The sequence below is a fragment of the Nyctibius grandis genome, chromosome 25 (assembly GCF_013368605.1).
Source record: "Nyctibius grandis isolate bNycGra1 chromosome 25, bNycGra1.pri, whole genome shotgun sequence".
Lineage (NCBI taxonomy): Eukaryota > Metazoa > Chordata > Aves > Nyctibiiformes > Nyctibiidae > Nyctibius > Nyctibius grandis.
In genome coordinates this window covers 1,069,716-1,089,333 of record NC_090682.1, presented here as the reverse complement: position 1 = coordinate 1,089,333, position 19,618 = coordinate 1,069,716, and positions in this window count along the sequence as shown.

Here is a 19,618-nt window from a genome sequence, read left to right as displayed (position 1 = left end):
GGGACCAGGCGACAGAAATTGAGAAGTTTGGTTACGCTTTGCAGGGCACGTGCGTGATGATGCGATCTTCCCTTCCCGTGTGCCGCCCGGCCTAAGAGAATTAAAACAAAGTGGGAAATTATATTCTGTGCACGCCGAGAGCTCGAGCTCGCTGCCTGGATCCACCATGCAGGAGGGCTGGGACCCGCTCCGCTCTTCGCTGGGTGCTGGGCGCAGATCCGAAGCGCGGTGCAATCACCAAGAATAAACAGTAGCAATTATTTAATACTTCATGGTGATGGAGTATTGAAAATTAGCACCAGAGTTTAGCACTAATAAGATGCATAACGCTCCGTAAGCCTGCGGAATTTTAGAGAGTAGAATCAAGGGTAAATAAAATTACAATTTCAACAAAGGCAGATAATTTAATTATCTTGTAGGCACAGTACTAAAATTTGGAGTGATTGGCTAATCAATACGCTATTACAAAATGCAACAGCACAACCCGCCCGTGAGGTTGTAGGCGACGGGGACTTGGGGCTGACAGGGAGTTGTTGGGTCGGGGTAGTTGGAGGCAACAGGGCTTTCACCGTTCCCTTGCTGTGGGTTTTTTGACTCTTGACTTTTTTGCTGCTTTGTCATTTAAATTGGACTTTCTGGAAACCATCACCATCAAAACTTTTGCAAGATATTTGGAGCTCTCAAGTCTGTCCCCGATCTTGGGTGCCCTTCTAGATTAGGGGGCAAGTCATCTTCTCTCTAGCTGTTTATTCACATTAAGCCTTGAGGTCTGTTCTCCATCCCTGATATCTTCCAGGGATGACGAGGAAGTGCCACTTTTCCAGGCCACTTTTCGTGCCATCTGAGCTCACAACCCTTTTACCCCCCAGAGATTTCAATCCCTGAAGCTCCCAAATACCCCTCCATATATGAGATAAACAGATAAGCAAGACAGCGTTGTTCCCTCCCAGGGACACATAGAATCACAGACTGGTTTGGGTTGGAAGGGACCTTAAAGATGATCCAGTTCCAACTCCCCTGCCATGGGCAGGGACACCTTCCACTAGACCATGTTGCTCCAAGTCCCATCCAACTTGGCCTTGAACACTGCCCTTGAACACTGCCAGGGAGGGGGCAGCCCCAGCTTCTCTGGGCAGCCTGGGCCAGGGTCTCACCACCCTCACAGCAAAGAATTTCTTCCTCATATCTCATCTCAATCTTCCCTCTTTCAGTTTAAAACAATTCCCCCTCGTCCCATCACTCCACGCCCTTGTAAAAAGCCCCTCTCCAGCTTTCCTGTAGCCCCTTCAGGTACTGGAAGGTGCTAGAAGGTCTCCCCGGAGCCTTCTCTTCTCCAGGCTGAACAGCCCCAGCTCTCTCAGCCTGTCTCCATAGCAGAGGTGCTCCAGCCCTCTGAGCATCTCCGTGGCCTCCTCTGGACTCTCTCCAACAGCTCCATGTCCTTCTTCTGTTGGGGGCCCCAGAGCTGGACGCAGCACTGCAGGGGGGTCTCAGGAGAGCAGAGCAGAGGGGCAGAATCCCCTCCCTCGCCCTGCTGGCCACGCTGCTGAGGATGCAGCCCAGGACGCGGTTGGCTTTCTGGGCTGCCAGCACACGTTGCCAGCTCATGGTGAGCTTCTCGTCACCCATCACCCCCAAGTCCTTCTCCTCAGGGCTGCTCTCAATCCATTCTCCACCCAGCCTGGATTTGTGCTTGGGATTGCAAGCCTCCCACCCCATTAGCAATTTGCCCAACGAGTGCTTCGCTGGCCAGAGATCCTCAGCTGGCAGGAGCTGGCATCGCCGTGCTGGTGGCAGGGGCACCCATGCCAAATTACACCACCTGAGGATTTGGCCGCTGCACGCAGCTGACTGAGGTTTGTGACGAGCGATAGTCTGCTGCATCGCAGCGTGAAATGCCCTCCTTTGGTTCCACACCGATGCCAATCTTCTAAGGGAACGCAGATCTTCTTTCCAGCCCATTGTATTTCGCTAATTTAATTCCATTCTGTATGTCAAATCATATTATATATTCACACCGACGGAAGATCTATTTTTTCCTTTATTAATATTAAGACATTTATTTGTCATTTTTTAACGAAATTGAAAAGGAATCAAAACCTCATTTTCTGGAAAAGCGGCGTTCTTGGCGTGCGTGCGCGACTGCAGCTGTCTCTCCGTGTGCCGGCTCGGATTTCTCTGCAGTTATTTTTCCTCCCGTTTCCAAAAAATGACTTTTACACGTAACTCCCCGACCCACTGCCAGGCCTCCACGTAGCAAAACCCCCTCCTCTATGGGGCACGAGCCCCGATGTGGAGGGACTGGCGAGGAGCGTGCTGAGGAAGCATTTCTTCTCAGCAAGGGTCATTAGACATTGGAAGAGGCTGCCCAGGGAGGTGGTGGAGTCACCATCTCTGGAGGGGTTTAAGAAAAGCCTGGACATGGCACTTAGTGCCATGGTCTAGTTGCCATGGTGGTGTCAGGGCAATGGTTGGACTCGGTGATCCCAGAGGGCTCTTCCAGCCTGGTTGATTCTGTGATGCCAGCCCCGACGCAGGTGGTAGGACATCCTCTAATCCTGTGCCACCGAGGTCTTTAGCAATGAGGGAATATTCTAAATATTACACTCGAGTCTGTAGGAAGAAGGGTTTGGAGCAGACAGTGGGAACCTGGGGGTCCTTCCAGCCTCTGCAATGCCGGGATCTTCTTGGCCATGGTCGGGATTGTCCCTGGGATTCAGTTAACGGGAGCAGGAGGTGGGCTGGGGACGCAACGAGGTGGTGGGCTCTGCGTTTGGAAATATTACTGTTTGAGAGGCGTTGTGGTCCAGCGAGACCTGAGTTACGGGGAGGACACCACACTCCTCATCCTCATTTTACTGAGAGGAGCTCAAGACACTCAGTACGGAAAATATCCTTCAGTGACCTTGGTGGGAAGCAGATGACTTCTCTAGCTGCTGTAAAACAATTTTAATGGTGTTTCAGGGAGAGGATTATGATTTGAGCTGCCAAACGACTGAGGAACTCTCGTATTTTGTGGACGACTCCATTTTCCTGTAAAAGCCCTTTGATCGGCAGCCGGGGAAATGGAGCGAGAAGGGGTGGGGGCCGTCTGAAGTGCATGGGAGCTGGAGCTGGGAGCGGTGTCCCTCCGGCTGCCTGCCCGGCGCTTTGTCCCCCTTTGCCCAAGCAGTGTTGTCCCCTGACGTCTCTGCTTTGCTCCTGCCTTCGGTTGTCAGTTTTGGGGTTCTTTTATTGAAGCGTGATTGTTCTGTGCCGTGGCTGGGGGGGAGCTCATCATGGTGTACAAGGCGCTGAGCTCCTCTTTCTACTCTGAGAGCTGGGTGGTTTGGGGTTTTTTTTCCTTTCTATTTTGAAGCTCTTTGACGGCAGGTTCTTTGGAGAATCAAATCACTTGAAAAAAACCTTTATCCAGCTCAGGCTGCTGTGGATTTGTCACTTCTCCTCCAACACGAGCGCTGATGGAGTTAAGCACATAAACCAGAATTAAAGCAGGTGTGGAAGGGACGTGCCTGCCCTGTCCATGCGGCGTTCATATAGCGTGGTGGCCAGCCGTGAAGAGGTTGGGTGAGTTTATGGTATGTGTAGCTAATGAAGCATATATCTGCATTGCAGTAATTGCAGTGAGGGGTGGAGATATCAGAGGTGGCTTTGCAGGGAGCGGTAGCAGTGCTGAAGCAGAAAAGGGAGCATCTTGGGGACGCTTGACCTGCTGCGTAGGTTGGGTCTGTTGGACTCGAGCTGGTCAAGCGCCAGCACCGATAGTTCTGTAGCCCTGCAGCAGTCGGCTTTGGGTGCAGGTTTGGTCAAGGCTGTCACTCACAGGTCCCTGTGTACCTTCATAGCAGCAGACTTGGACAGTTGTGAGCTTCTCCATCTCGCACTCACTCAAAGATGCTCAGCTTGCGTGTGATCCCAGAAGGCTTGCACTTGGCTCCCCCGAGTCTCTCACCTGATGAACCTTGGTGGTCCCCAAGGCTTGCTTCCCTCTTGCAGCACTGATAGCACCAGCGAGGTACAACCATTCCCTGTGCCGTGCCATCTCCTCCAGTTTCTCTCCAGCCTTCCTGCTTGGTTGAAGGCCAGCCCACCAGTTGTACCTACCAGTAAGACACCTTGACTTGTTGTCTTCTTCCTGGAGCTCAGTCAACCAGCCAGAGCAAGCTGGCAACTGGCATTTATTTTTCTATACCGTATTCCAGCACAGCTCAGTTCACCTGAGGTGCAAGAAAAGCCGGCATTTCTTGCTAAAACAAAAGGTTTTAGAAGAAAGGGGGGAAAAAAAACAATCCCACAGTTCTTTTCCTGCTGTTTCAACATAACCTGATAGAAACCCATCGCTTTGATGAGGTCTGCGTTGTTTCCTTTCTGGTTTATGATATCATATGATTATGAAGTTGAGACAATAAAAGCAAATCGAAGCCCTTTGATATCATGAAAATGAAACGTTTGGGGTTTGGCTGAAATGAAATATATTGCTGAAGCTGCACTGAAGTGCTTGGATTTTAAGGATTGTCTTGTGGTGCTTTCTGAGAAAAAAGCTTTACATTCAGTTTAGGTAAATTTTAAAACAAACCATCATTTCAAGCAAGAAAAAAAAAATCCTAATGTTTTGCTTTGAGAAAGCCGAGACAAAACCTTCCTAATCTTCCCCTAGAAAAAGAGTGAGCATTTCCAATTAGAAGTGTTTCAAGCTGGTTGTCAACAATTTGGGGGGCATTATCTGACTCCTCAGTTTGCAGCAAATGAGGTTCGTGATTGGAAGGAACTCGCCCATCTGTAGGAGAGTGTCCTATATACAGGACTAATAACGTTAGCATGAATAATTCATCGATCTTTATTACATGGAAAGGTATGTGCGGAGGGTGATGCTTTCATCAAAGAAAAGCATATGCAGTTAAAAAATAATCAGTTTTACTGTCGATTTTTAGAGTGCCTTAGACTCTATCTTTGCGGATTAACTCCTGTCCAGCAAATCAGCCTCTAAACTCGACTTGTGTTTGTCTCTACCCGATCTGTCGGGAGATTATTAATATCATGTAACATTCAGTTAATAGGTCAGATGTGAGACCTTATTACAGATCTAGGATAAATTGCCTCTCCGGTAGCATATAGCTTGACCTTCACGGACTTCAGAGTTCAATATTCAACCTTCATCCATTCAGCCTTAATTACTGTGTGCACGAGCATTAACGCTGCCACAAAAGGTCCAAGTTCATTTAGTCGAGACCCTGCTTTGCATCATCTCTTTTCACGCTGCCAGGCCGGGGAAGGACGTGGCCAAGGCTTTTTCAGGGGGCAGGTTTAGACCCCGGGGTCTTGTTCATGTCTAGTCCCTCTTTTAGTTGTTTTTCACCCAGAAATCGGCCCTGGGGTCAGTGGCATTGAGGGAGTACGGCACCTTGCTGCCCTGTTGACCTGGATTTTGGGGTTGCACGTGCAGGGTCTTCTCTTAGCGCTCCCCAAGCACCCAGGAGCTGGTCCTCAGCTCTGCAGAGCTGCAATCGCGCAAGACAACTTCAAAGGCCGAGCTGCTTTCCCCCAAAAGCCCAGGGAAGCTGGGGGAACATCGGGGGTTTGCACAGGAGGGCTGTTGGGCTGCTTCTTCTCTTAGGAGCAGCTGGGATTATTTGTGGTGTTGTCTCTAACTGAGGATGGATGCAAATGGGGGTGGTTGTTGAGCGAGAAACGTGGATATGGAGATGGATTTGATGATCCAACCTGTCCCTTCCCTGGTCCAGCGGTGTGAACAGAGGGTGGTTGGCAGGTGTCCCCCAGGGAAAAGCTCCAGAGGGTCCTTGGAGAGACCTTCCCTGGAAATGCACCTTTAGAGTTTTACTAAATCCTGCTCGTTTCACCGGGGGAAAGTCGATGGCCTTCATTTCGAGTCCGAGCAGGTGACATAATTCTCCTTCTGCGCTTTCGAATCTATGAACACACGGACTTAATATTAGCAACACAGATACAAATAGCATTTTAACGCGGTATTTATCACTGCGCTTTCTCAGGAGAAAATCTATCAAAGCTTTAAATCTAAAAGTCTCCCATTCTTCTCGAGCAACAAGATCAATTCATTAATATTTGGAAAGCTCTCGGTGTTATTAATCATCTGTTATTATTTTATTTATGTACCTCTTAGTAAGAAAAAGCGGACTAACCAAGGCCAGTCTCACTGATTGCATTTTTAAACTGGGGAGAATGCGGGGGAGAAGGATGGGAGCAGTTTTATTGGGTGAAAAAACATCCTTTGGGCTTGGATTTTGCATGGCAGAGGTAATAAAAGATGCTACAAGTCATCTAAAGGCTGAGAAAGGTAGCGGGTTAATTGTCTTATCGTTATGAATTCGCTTCGTATTCGTGGTCACAGTATAGATAGTAATTAATTTAATTAGTATTCATGTGGATGTCGCAGCACCTTCTTTCCATAGGTGGTGTGTTGCTGTAGAATAAACCCCTATATCACTGGGGTGGCAGTTTGGGAGGTGATCTTAGCCCGGGCTGGAGTGGAAGGACCAGAGAAGTTATTAAACCGTGCTGCAGGTCAGCTAGGCAGAGGGGTCAACCCCCTAAATGAGTTTAGCTCCTTCCCTGGGTCTATCTCATAAGAGTACCCACGGCTCGAAAATAAGTTTGTAATTGACTGATCCAGACAGATGAGTTTGGGAAGAGGTGATTGATGTCAGTAATATATCTGAACGCAATCAGCCTGACCGAGAATACTAATTTCACAGCCTTTAGCAGCACAGAGCTGCTGCTCAAACATGCTTTGGGTAAGTAGATCAAGTTGCTGGTGTCCAACCCCAACTATTGCCCTGGGCTTCAATTTTTTTACGCCTCGTGCGGGATCAGGAGTTGCAAAGTCTGGTGTGTTTTATTGGCACTAAGCCACGGCTTGTTCTTAAGGTCTAGATGCCCCCGAGCTTTTCAGCGTGTGCTTACCTTTAAGCTCGTGAGTAGTTTGAGCTGATCTTGGGAGGCGTAATATGCCCCAGAATGTCAGGAACGTGCGAGGACTGTGCTAAATCAGGCTGGACGGAGGACTGGGAAGCTGCTGGAGGCAGTGGGGCCTGCGAGCTTAAGGGATTTAGGTAGACTTGTGCAGCGTAACACCCTCTGCGTGCTGCGGGGATGGGAAGCCTTTTGCTAAGCCGCACGCTTAAACGGCAGACAAACTCCAGGATTATCACCGAGGTCGTTACTGGTAGCAGGACGTGGACTTGTCAATGCTTTCCATGAAACAGGGCTGCAAGGAGTCACTGGAGCTGCATCCAACCCGGGCTCCACTGCAGTGGAGGAGCCTCTGGTCCCCAGGTCCCCACGTGGCTCCCTTGGGGGGCGGCATCTTCACCAGGCTTGGGAAAGGTCTGGAAAATTAAGGTGGGTCAACTAAAGCAGAGCCTCCTGCTCCCTGGGGACTGGAAAGGGGGGGATGGCAATGGTAGAATGGATAAACGGGAAAATCCATGTTTCATCACTCTTGTACTTTCCATAACCACGGCAATAACTCAGACAAAACCACAGTTTAGTTGATTCGCTGCAAGACCAAAATGAAGTGCTGGTGATTCTTCACCTTGAGGAGCAGTGTAAAGGAGCCTTTTCCCTTTATATTTTCTGGCTAATTAGATTAATGATGCACTCTGGGTGAGTTTTATTGTATGAAGGCTATGTTAGATCACTGTAATTCGTTGCTTTACCAGCTAAAGTGCTCCGAGCCTGAGATGTGTGTGGGTAAGTTCAGGGCTGCAGCCTGTCTCCCTCGAATAAAGCATCAAAGGTCTCTATACAGCGATCGCTAGAAGATGCGTAGTTGCCACAGGCAACTTTTTCCCCTCCCTATAAATACAGGAGGCTGATAATTGGCATGGCCTCAAGCCAGGAGTCAGCACAGATTTGTTCTGCGTGGCGGGATGCCAGCGGACGGGGATCTTCGCTGATTGCCATTGGTGGGGCAGATGATGGGACCGGCTGTCCCAGGCACGTGCTTTTCCATCAGTGATGTGTTTCATCGATGAGCTGACCTTTCCAGGGGATAATTACTGATCCAGATGCAAATGGCATTTTCCTTCCCCTACCCTCTTGCTCCTCCCCAGTTTGGCAGCGGGACAGGTCCCTCCTGCCTGTCCTGCCCACTCTCAAATGCTCTGCAACATTTGCAGTCCCTCCAAGCCTCTCTCCACCTAAAGATGCTGCCTTCATCTCTGCACCTCTTTAACTCTTCGCTCTTTACACCTTGTCTTCCTCGCTGGCAGGATGTGAAAAAGCCACAGAAATCGAATCCCATTTAAAGGCATCCACCAAGAGAGGATTTTTTTTTTTTAAATCCTCCTTCCCCTTCTCTCCTCCTTGAAATGAAGTTTCTTACACTGTTCATTAGATGATAAGTGAATATAGAAAAACCTTTGAGCGAAGGTAATTCCTGGCGTGCGGAAGAGGGCTGTGGTGCTGGCTGCACATTCATGAATGCAAACGAGTCCGGGCGTCCTATGGGGATTTTTTGTCAGTCCTTTTATCTCCAAAACCAAAGTTCAAACCGACTTCCTGAGTCAAGAACCATAAAATTATTCCGCTGAAAGAATTCTCAAATGCCGTCCGTGGAGAGGGGAGACCTTCATTTATGAGCCTCTGAACTGGTCTGTGCATGCGCGGGGGAAATGAAAGAGCCCCTCATTATCGGGGTCCTATTCAGCTTCGTGCTGCTCTCCTATAATTGATGGAATATCTTATGCGCCAACAGGGAAGGTCCTGGGGACTCAAATACGTAATAATAATAATAACCCGGTGTACTCCTGTAGCCCATTTCATCTCCCGATCTCAAAGCGCTTTTGAGACAATTAACCAAGACCCACAGAAATCCTGGTGAAAACAAGAAGCCTTTAACATGAAATTTGCCTTTATTGTGAATCTAACGTGAGTTGTAACTTGAGGGTTGTCCCTTCACCTGAGTCAGCACCCCAAATCCATGTAGCATGAGAACACGTGTGACTCTAATACATTGATCTCTTTGTGCATATAGGCTGAAATGTAAGTGAACAGTATCTATTAGGTACCAACACAACCATGGGCATGTGCTGAAGCTGCCCAAGTGCTTGGCCATGCTTGTCTGGAGTATTTTGGGAAAGAGTTTCCAGGATCTGCTATTAAAGAGCTGCACATGTGTGGGATTGGGACACTTGCATGGGATTTTGGAGAGGTTAATCCCTGGGCTGACCCTGGAGCACCATCGCTGTTGGAGCGAGTCCAGAGGAGGGGGACCAAGCTGGTGAAGGGTCTGGAGGGTCTGACCTATGAGGAATGGCTGAGGGAGCCTGAATATGGCTCACCTGGAGCAGATGGAAACCTTCTGAGGGGTTGAACGGAGAGCTCAGGCTCTGTTCCCTTCTAATCTTTGGTTATTTGTAGTGCCAAGCAGGATGCAGCCAGGGTAGGGCATTGGGCAACCCAAGATAAAGCCAAGAGGTCCACGGACAGCTACATGCCAACGTGGAGCAAGAACCGGAGGATGCTCCTCTTCCCATCCAACCCTCTCTCCAGCTGGTCTCTTCCACCATCTCCCAGCACTGCCTAAAGGTGGAGGACCCTATTTAATTAAGTAATGAGAATCGAATATGATTGCTACAAGCATCGGCTAATTAAAAGGAGGGAAACTGCAAATGAGAAGTGCCATGAATTCAGTAAAAATCAATCAAATTAGAGCGTCTCATCATCCCTTCAAATGGGCCTGATCTTCTCTCTCCTTTTCACTGCTTAACCCTTCGTAGCACCAGATTTTGCTCGGTGGTAGGGGAGGATGCTGGAGAGAAAGTGGGGGAGAAAGTGGCACGTGGCCACCCCGGTGCTTTAATCTTCTCGTGAGCACGGCTGGCCCCGTGTTTTCCTCTCATCTCTGTGGGTACTCGCCCAACTTTAAATCTTCACCAAAGAGTACGACGGCAGCACCCACCAGAAGAGGAGGAAGAAAAATCCCACTTAATCAAAGAGAATATTAAAGCTGAGCTTTTTGTACAGCAACAGGCCTCAGACTGAGAAATCCCCTCTGTCGGCAGGGGGACGAGCAAGGGAGAGGGAAGGAGATAAAAAGGCATCAGAGTTTTAATTAAAAAGTCGCATCCCGCCTTCAGTTGCGCCTTGTTTCTGGATCCCTTCATTAGGCTTCACCCTTTAAACGCTCGTTATCAAAGATGTACAAATTCCAGTGACTCGGTGCAGGCGTCTGTGGGTTTGGGTTCCCAGGGCGGGTGGGACGGCGGCTGCTTGCTGGGCCAGAAATCTTTGTCTTGGAGGGGAAAAACATCCCACCCCCAGTGATTTTCTGCCTTTGGTTTCGCTGCCAGACTGGGAAACGCCAGCGATGCCCGCTCCAGCGAGACCATCTCTGCGTGGCGTCGCTTGTGCCTTAATTTCCAAGCGCTAATGACCCCTTCCAAATTGGACCGCATAGAAACGTGCTGTTTTCACCCCAAGGAAAGCAGATGCATCTTAGGATCCGGGATGAAAAGAGAGCCTGTAATGCAGGTAAAAATCCCTCGTTCCCTGCATTCACCCCCTTTTTGGCTGCGTTTTGCAGGGGTCTGGCTGTGCTGCTGGGCTGGGGAGGGATACGGGGCGGTTTGAGCAGGGGGCCGGCAGCCAGGCTGCGTACAGCCGCGGTCTCCAGCAGCGTTAAATGTTTAATCCCAAGAAGAGCCACGAGGCCAGGACACCTGGGTTGGATGCTCGCGCTTGCCAAGTTGTCTTGGCTAATAATTAACAGAGCAGCAGGAGTCGGGGCGCACAAATTCAGTCCCTGAATGCGTCAAGCCTGGTTCCTTTCGTGCCTGATGCTGGGGAGCGAAAACTCAGAGGCAGTGGGTGACCTTGAACCAGATTCCTCTTCCCACCTTGGGGGAGCTTTCTCCATCCCTTGTGCAGGGCTGCTGGGGGACCTCAACTCATTTCTGTTTGCAAAGCGCTCCACCGCCTCTGCTCTGCAGCCCAGCTGCCCAACGAGTGCAGGATGCTGCTTTCATCTCGTGGCAAGACAAGGATGAGATGGCAAAACTTGCTGTCCTCTTCCCACCCAACCTTCGTGCTGGGCGCCAAGGTGGTCACCAGGGTCAAAGCCACCGTCACCTTGCAATCCTGAATTTAGAACCACGCTCTGTCCTTTTCTCCTTAAATAAAATCTTCAATATAGCGACTTGCTGCCTAACCAGGAGGCCCCGGTCCCTCTGCTTAGGTCCCAGTGACAGCTGCTGGAAGCGTGTTACTGCAGCCAACTGCCGGACCTGACAAGATGCGTTAATTAGGATGTGATGTACCACGAGATGACGCGTTTAAAGCACAGCAGAATTGGCAGCGTCAGTCACAGCGGAGGGAGGGGGGCACGCACGCCGCTTTTAATTAAAGGGAAGCGTGCGCTGGCAGCGAGGTGTCTGACTTGTTCGAGGTCTGCGGCTGTTGTCCCCAGGCTGGTCCAGAGAGACCTTCCCTGCCTGGGAGCAAACACAGACATCAGGTTTCTGCCTTTCCTGAAGGAAGGACGGAGCCAGGACACTGGCTTGTAGGGTGACTACCATCACCCAGACGTGGGTATCTCGTTTAGGTGCAGTGTCTCCTGAGGTGGGAGGGTTTGGTTTATAGCAGTGCTACTCATCCTCTGCCTTCACCCAAGCAGTGCTCTCAGCTGTCCTTGAATCCACTGCCTTGGTAGGAACCTGTGCTGAGGTGGGGGCTTGGGTGACCTGGATGTGCCCAGGGAGAAAACATGGGTTGCAGACCCAACCATGCATCTACTCGCAGCTCCTGCCATCTGCCCCGTACCTCTCTGGCCATGCAGGATGACCCCAAAGTCACACCTGGACCTCAGGGGTCCAGTCCTCTTTGGCAGGGTAGATAGCATCAACCCAAGCTGTGAGCATTGATCTGGGCCAGGAGACCTGTGAGGAGCACTTGCTGCTCCATGCTACGTGGTTTTGGGTGGGTCACCTCGTTACTCACAACCTCAGCGGGATTAATGGGACTAGTAAAGCTTTTAGGGTGACTTAACTAACACCCTCAGTAGTTTATCTTTGGGGAAAACTACTGCCTTAGCCCCACACACGGGGCTCCTCTGCCTGATTTCAAGCCAGGTTGTTTCTGGCTTTACACCAGAAACATCTTTGTCTTTGGCGTAACTGCACCTGAGTAAATTGGGGAAGAATCTGGCTCTTTTTTGGTGCAGCTATGAAACCCTGGTCCGGTCCTGATGCAATATTTGTCTCCGTGACTCCTGGTAGCAATGTGCTTCTGAATCGATGGAAGTTATTTCCCAGTATGCCCCAGACTATACGCACGGGCCCAGTTAGACAGGTGAATGGTAGAGCTTGCACGTTGTTGTTCTACTATAATTGTCATTGCTCTACGAGGAGCTTCAGATGCATCTCAAGGGGAAATAATAACCCTAGTTTTATAGGAATGTAGAAATATATACCCAGGCCTAATTCCATACAAGGGCAGAGCCATCTCCCCCATCTACCACTTACATGATTGCGTTCTCCAGCTCCAAGGGACCTTTTCTTGAACAAATTATACATATTCCCATTTCTGTGCAACGGGCCTCAGGGAAGAGGCAAAAGAAAGGCCCAGGTTGTCATGAGTAGTCACTGAAGTCTCTCCAGGAAAAATCTCGCCAAGGTGTAGTGCTTGGCATGTCTTCATGTGTCTCGTGTTGGCTCTCCAGAGCCATGAGGCCCCTAGAAGGTGTACTCAAGAAAGGGACCTAGTTCTCGGTGTCATCCATGTTTATATGGAAGTAAAGAGCCCAAAAGAGACCAGCATGATGCCTTGGGTCAGAAACTGTGCACGTGCACATGAAAATACAGACTCAGCCTTACCGAGTTAACGATCTGGAAAGAAAACACTGTCTCAAGCAGTTTGGAGGTACTTCCCTGGTGAGATTAGTGGTTAAACCATGCTTTAGATCCACGTTTGGAAGAGCCAAGGGGGAGAGTTCTCCTGGAGAACCTGTCCCATGCTTTACCCCAAGCCCTGTCCATCTTGGCTCCATGCCCCCGCTCTGCTGGGTGGCACGTGGATCTCTGGGCTCTGCTTTCTGTGCGTTGCCCCTGGATTTCCCTCATCCTCATCACCATACAAGGTGGTGTTTGGAGCTTTGGACCTGGTGTGTCCTCAATGTACCCCTTGCTGGACCTCACTGAGTTACTTACAGCTTCTGGTGTTCATGCAGGCTTGTGCCCATCACTGATTGAAATATTTACCCTGGTTTTGGTGTCAGCTCTCTCCTCCCTCCTGCTTCTTACCTCGTCCTTTGCCCAACCACAGTCTCTTCCACATCCTACAAACGTCCCCATGGCCCCAGGATCCACAGACCACCTTCCGTCAAACAAAAGCAGAGGCTGGTTGTAGCTTGGGTTTCCTTCTTTCGTTGCCAGTGGATTTAAAAATAAAAAATAAAGGACCCTTGTGATTTGGGCTAGGAAATAAAATGTTGCAAGGAGAGAGAAAAAGTGTTTCTCAACGTAATGAAAACACAAATGGACAAGATAATTATCTTCATAAGGGCTTGGATCCATGACAATACATCTCGTTTTATAAAGCCCATTAGAGTTGGAATTTTATGCAAAATGCTAAAAGAAATCTAAAAATATAAGGCAATAGAGTCAAAGCAATGGGGATTATTAAAGGGGGGGGAGTGTTATATTGGAGGCAATAAACCCTGGAAGAACCAGGAAAACAATGTTCTAGTAAAACAGTAATAAATTACTGTGGTTTAATCACTTGGTAAATAACTAAGATATTTCTGCAGGTTTTATAGTGTCACTAAAAAAAAAATCCCAAACCCTTGTACATCAGGGATTCAGCCAAGATGGTTTTTCTGGAGACAGAATCGCAGAAGAGTGTCATTTTAGCAATTTACTTTTTTAAATAATAGTATATTATTTTCTGCATGGATCCACTTTTTCAACCTCTCCCGTGCTTTTAAGATATCATTTACCATTAGTTGGGTTTTTTTCCCTTTCCCCACTCGGCATACTCTCGAGTCTTTGAACACACAAAATTATATTATTCCGAGCAATCTTCCCCACCACAGCAAAAAGCAAACACTTAGGGGGAAACTCCTGGAGAGTCTCAATTTTAATAATGATCCTTCATGTGCTTGGACCCTAATTGCAAGATATTATATGGGTGGTTTAGAAAATATAAGCACATTTTGCATGACTTTCTCTTTACCTATTAAGTAGCTGAAATCAAAAGGGTGGCTGTTCTTCCTCCTCCCCCTCCAAGTTATGGTGCATTATATTAAAGTGCTTTAATTTAATATCCTTTCCTTTCTTCTGAAGCGCTCCCGTGCAGCTGAATGACACCCAGCTCTCCATTTAATTTTTAAGCAGGCGGGTTAAGCGCGGGGAGGAGGTGCCCGACTCACGTGCGTGCCCCATCGTCAGCCCAGCGTGCCGGTGCCGGTCCTGGGCAAAAACTACTTCTTCATGGCAGCAAACACCTCGTTCACGGTCTTGTGAGCTTTACTAGTCCTTGTTGCCGCAGCACCTGATGTGAGGACCTGATGTGAAACCCTCCGTGGCAGAGAGGACATCAACCCCCCGGGATGCGTGATCCAACGTGGGGCTTTTGCCTTTGAAATATCATTTCCCTTCCCACAGGACTGACGTCTTTACGGGCTAGCCTGTTATTAAGCGTGGAGCTAAACGTCCCCAACATACAGCGCTTTGCTAAGATCTATCTAAGTGATAGGACGAGAGGAAACGGCCTCAAGTTGCGCCGGGGGAGGTTTAGACTGGAGATCAGGGACAATTTCTTCAAGGAAAGGGTTGTCAAGTGCTGGAACAGGCTGCCCGGGGCAGTGGTGGAGTCCCCATCCCTGGAGGGATTGAAAAGACGAGTAGATGTGGTGCTGAGGGACATGGTTAGTGGTGGCCTTGGCAGTGCTGGGTTAACGGTTGGACTTGATGATCCTAAAGGTCCTTTCCAACCAAGACAATTCTGTGATCCTGCTAAATTTAAGACCCGACATATGTGTGCATCAGACCCAAGGCTGATGTGGCTCATATGTGGCCCCAGGGAAGTTTGCATCAGGCTAGAGGTGTAATTGCAAAAGCTTTGAGCGTCTCCACACTTCAATTCGGACGTTCAGTTTAGCTAGAAGACCCCCTCGCTGTGTTGCCTGTTTGGGGGAGAGCTTTGCTCTGAGGTCTGAAACACCTCTCTGTCCTGCCCCGAAGCTGCCTGCGCTTCTGCGATGCTCAAGCGACTCAACAATGAGGCATTTGGGGCGATGGTTTGGTCTGTCCCCAAGGAGAACCTGGGCCACACCTCCAGGAGATGGGGTCCACCTGCATCTTCCCATCAATGGACCCACCTTTCCCATCAGGAAAAGCCCCGTCACCCCACGCCTGCCATCATCTGCAAATCCCCGGAGCTGGGTCAATAAAAAGGGATAAACATGATCTTTAAACGTTTCCTTCTCCTGCAGTTGCAGAGAGAAGGCTTTAAAATGTGACCCCTTAAAAGCTCAAGGCTCGAAAGGGAAATAGAAAGAAAACACTAAAATTTACTTTTTTAAAAATTGTGCCTGTGATTTTTTTTATTTTTATTTTTTTTAAGCTGTTCCCATGAGATGGGGGCATAAATCATGGTTTTATTTGAACGCTTAGATGAGGAAATGCACCTCTTTCTGCTTGGAGCCGGAGAGCGATGGATGCTTAAAGCTTGTCAAGTCCTTTAAAATGTACTTCTCCATCTAACACAGTGCTGCTCACAGAGCCCAGAGGTGACCTTATTGCAGTCTACAACTACCTGAAAGGAGGTTGTAGTGAAGTGGGAGTCGGCCTCTTCTCCCAGGCAACCAGCGATAGGACAAGAGGACACAGCCTCAAGCTTTGCCAGGGGAGGTTCAGGTTGGACATTAGGAAGCATTTCTTCTCAGCAAGGGTCATTAGCCATTGGAAGGGGCTGCCCAGGGAGGTGGTGGAGTCACCATCTCTGGAGGTGTTTAAGAAAAGCCTGGACATGGCACTTAGTGCCCTGGTTTAGTTGACATGGTGGTGTCAGGGCAATGGCTGGACTCGATGATCCCTGAGGTCTCTTCCAACCTGATTGATCCTCTGATTCTGTGTGAGTCCGGCCGTTGCCTAAATTCCCATCGTTTTCTCTTTTCTCCAAGCAGCTCGACCCCCTCGGAGCCAGCCCTTCCATTTCCAGCAGCCCCAGTTTCCCGCACGGATCTTATTCTCCAAAAAAAAGGTTCTCTGCCATAAATCAAAAAGCTGAAGCAATTCTTAAAAACAAATTTAAAGTCTAGGTTTAGTCCCTAGCTGGCAGGGAAGGGAAATAAATATATAAAGGCTTGAATTAAAATTCCAGGGAAGTCATCCAAAATAAATATGTAATATTTTCCTGCAAAAGACCATAATATTATTTTTATTTTTCGCTCCCAGTATGATCAGACTACTTTACATTTTAATAAATGCATAGTTTTGAAGGGGAGAAATAGTATTGCTTTGATATGGCGAAGATTATTTGATCAAATAACGTATTAGAACTTTTCAGGACCGCATTATGGAGGGAAAATGTTTGTTTCTTTGCAGTATTGGTCTATCTAATAGGCAATGATTGCAAACAAATAATTATGCGCTGGAACAAATGGGGGAAAATTAAGGTTATCTGGCATGGAACGGCATAAAAAAAAATCCAGTAAGATAACAATAAGGGAGTAATGTATAGCTGAGTGTTTCAGAGATAATTGCGTATCAATTGGCTGATTGCAGAGCGGTTGAAGAATTAAAGACGGCTGATTGCGTGGCAGAGGAGGTCTCCGTCCTTGTGTGCTGAAAACACCACCCACCACGTCCTGCCAGGCCTGAAATCTGCGGGATGGGCTCCCGATGGCAGCGGTGGCCTCTTCGTGCCAAGTTGTCCCCAACGGTCCCGCTCTCCGGGGAGCGGCGATGCGGAGAGGTTGGACATGGCGCTTAGTGCCATGGTCTAGTTGCCATGGTGGTGTCAGGGCAATGGTTGGACTCAACGGTCCCAGAGGGCTCTTCCAACCTGATTGATTCTGTGATTCTGTGATATTTTGGGTGGTTTGTGTATTTTTGTGTCGTCCTCTTGCCGTTGAGTTCCTGGGGACGCTCAGCCGACTGGACATGGCACTTAGTGCCATGGTCTAGTTGACATGGTGGTGTCAGGGCAATGGTTGGACTCGATGATCCCGGAGGGCTCTTCCAACCTCATTGATTCTGTGATTCTGTGTGATTTATCTTGTCAAATATATGAAGGTGGAAGAAAGCCAAAGCCACGGTGAGCATCGCTTGGAGATGCCTCGGCTCAACTCTTTGCTGAGGGTCACGGGCAGGTACAGGCTGCAGGTTCTTAATGAATATCGTGTGTAATGAATCTCTGCTGCTTTTAGGAAGAGAAAGAACAAAAATAATTATCGCGATTGCTCTTTGCCTGTTTTTTCCAAAGCGTGCCCAGCCGGTTACGAGCGTGGGGCTCGGTGTGGATCCAGCTCTTGTAAATAGCTGATGAAACTGCCAGGTTTACGGCTCCTCCAGGGCAGCCAGGGAAGGGGAAATGGCTGGGATGGAGTCCCAACATCATTAAAATCTCTGAAATATAGAGAGGCAAGATCCAGAGTAATAACTGGCATCGAGCTGTGCAGGCCAGCGGGTGAGGAGGTCACGGCGGGCAGGCTGCGGGGCTGTCCCCTCCCGAGGGAAACCGTTGGGGGTCACGGAGAACAGATTTTTTAGTCCTTGCTTCATCTCCCTGATCACATCGCTGAAGGCCTGAGGGCAGGGGAGGAGCTGCAGAAAAGCAACCCAGCCAGCGCCCAGCAGGTACCTGGGCTCCTTCTCATCCCCAGGCAGAGGTGTAAAGAGCTGGGTGAAGACAAAAGCGTTGGTGATTTTAATGAGCTCACCCGTGGGTTGATAGCCACGAGCCGGTAGGAAGATGTGCCTGTGCTTTGGGGGGAAGGAGAGAAAAGCCCTGTGTGCTTTTAGAGGTGTGATTGTCCCGCTTTTTGCTGCTCCTGGGTGACAATACATCAGGTCTCCTTACAGGGTACCATGGAAATGACACTGGAGGGTTTGATTACTCTGATTTTAGGCTCCCATCGGCAAACCTGGTGCATCCTCACTACTAGGCTGAGATTTATCCCACCTACATTTTGCCGTCTGTCTGTCGTAGGTAGGATGCATCACCTTGCAGAGGTACTGATCTCTCTGTGTTGAGGAGAAAGAGCCTGGACAAGCCCACGAGACGCAGACAGCCACCTCTTCAGCAGCTAAAATTATCTGGAGCGCAGCCCATCCGCAGCGTACTTATTGTGCCACTCGATGCTCATCTTTCCCACCATCCGTCCCCCTCTTTCACACGCCGTGTGTGAACAGCCTTTTCCTGCACGGCACAGAGCAATTCTCGCTCTCCCTTCGCAGCCTGCCTTCCCTAATCCACTTAGAATTTGCAGCTTTTTTTCTTTTCTGTAAGCCTCCCTTTAAACTCTTGATGTAGCTCTTTTTCCATCTGTTTCTGCCTGTGCATCTTTGCTGCGCTCTGCCTAATGACTTACTCTCGCTAGGAAGAGACTGTATATTAATATTATCATTATAATTCTTTTTTTCCCACCACTTCAGATCTTGCGAGGAATGTAATTGCTAAAGCAGATTTTAAGTTACATCGTGATAACCGAGCAAGTTAGACTCTCACTTTGCTCAGTAGTTTCAATTCCCCTTCGGTGCTGCTTTCTGAAGGACCCCGATTGCACAGCGAAGGCAAATCCCACACTAGCGAATTCATTATCACCATTGTTGTCACTGACATTATTAAGTTAGTGCCTGGCAGTCCCAATTAGGGGCTGAGATCCCGTGGTGCCGGGGGGCTGAGTTTCCACATATCTCCTCTTCCATCTTCGGCTAATTCTGCACCCCAGAATTTCTCTCTTGCTTCACTCCTCGTGTTCCCAGGGAGAATATTTTCCTCTGCCTTTTGCTCTTTCCCCAGAGGACCAAGGGATGAGGTTAATAATAATAATGCGCCCAGAGATGTTTATCCCACTCCATTGCAATGGAGTTAATAGTCTCCGTGGCTTTAATACCTGCCTAAAATTAATCTTCATTTTGCACTAGGGTGAGGAAACCAAGGGAAGTGGCTTCGCTTTCACCCTCCGAGCGGGTTCCCGCAGGTTCAAAGTTAATGGGCCACGAACGAGGCAGCACACCCGGTGCAGGGCTTTGCATCATCGCAGCCTTCAGCATGAGCTTCCTCCTCGCTCTGTACCTGCCCTAGCAGGGCTCCCATCCTCCCAGAGGCCACAGTCACAGCGGGAAAACACGTGAATAATACGAGTAAAGACGCTGTTGGTGGCCTTGGTGATTACTCTGTAGAGGCTGGGGGTTAATTTGGAAACGTAGAGGAGGGAAGGATGCTCTCCTCTGCCCACCTCATGCTTTACCTCCAGGCTGCTAATGGACGTGCCCCTTCGGCTGCCTTTCGGCTAACAAGCTTCCCCGATGCTGACGGGGTCAGCTCTGCCAGACCGAAAACCCCCACGTTGGGTAGGCTGATGGCTCGAGAGTGCCTTGTACTTATTAAGTGGAACAGACTATTTTCATTAAGC